General features: G+C 48.8%; 1 protein-coding gene and 1 long non-coding RNA gene across 3 annotated transcripts in view; both read left to right on the top strand.

Moving 5' to 3' along the window:
- The window catches only part of FBXL7 (F-box and leucine rich repeat protein 7), a 433,105-nt gene that overhangs the window by 172,711 nt on the left and 259,945 nt on the right, over positions 1 to 449 (top strand). The gene's annotated exons all lie outside the window — the stretch shown is intronic.
- The window catches only part of LOC134730366 (uncharacterized), a 197,594-nt gene that overhangs the window by 56,555 nt on the left and 140,590 nt on the right, over positions 1 to 449 (top strand). The gene's annotated exons all lie outside the window — the stretch shown is intronic.

Consider the following 449-nt stretch of genomic DNA (forward strand, 5'->3'; position numbering starts at 1 on the left):
AATTCCTGTCCTTAAGTGATCCACCCGCCTTGGCCTCCCAAAGTGCTGGGATTACAGGCATGAGCCACCACACCCAGCCTGTAATTTATTTTTCTAAATTTAATGTCTGTCAATTGTCCACCTGTCTTTTTTCTTCTCTTTTGCAAAATGTATTTGGGTGCTATTTTTAGCCTTATTTGACCGTTCCACCAGATTTTCCAGATGAGTGAAAGTACTTGTTCTGAACGGTGTTCCGTGGAGTTTCCTTGGATCCTTAAAACCCATATAGTGGCCGGGTGCAGTGGCTCACGCCTGTAATCCCAGGCCGAGGCAGGCTGATCACCTGAGGTCAGGAGTTTGAGACCAGCCTGGCCAACATGGCGAAATGCCGTCTCCACTAAAAGTACAAAAATTAACTGGGCCTGGTGGCGGGCGCCTGTAATCCCAGCTACTGGCGAGGCTGAGGCAAG

Source organism: Pan paniscus, chromosome 4 (assembly GCF_029289425.2).
Source record: "Pan paniscus chromosome 4, NHGRI_mPanPan1-v2.0_pri, whole genome shotgun sequence".
Classification (NCBI taxonomy): Eukaryota; Metazoa; Chordata; class Mammalia; order Primates; family Hominidae; genus Pan; species Pan paniscus.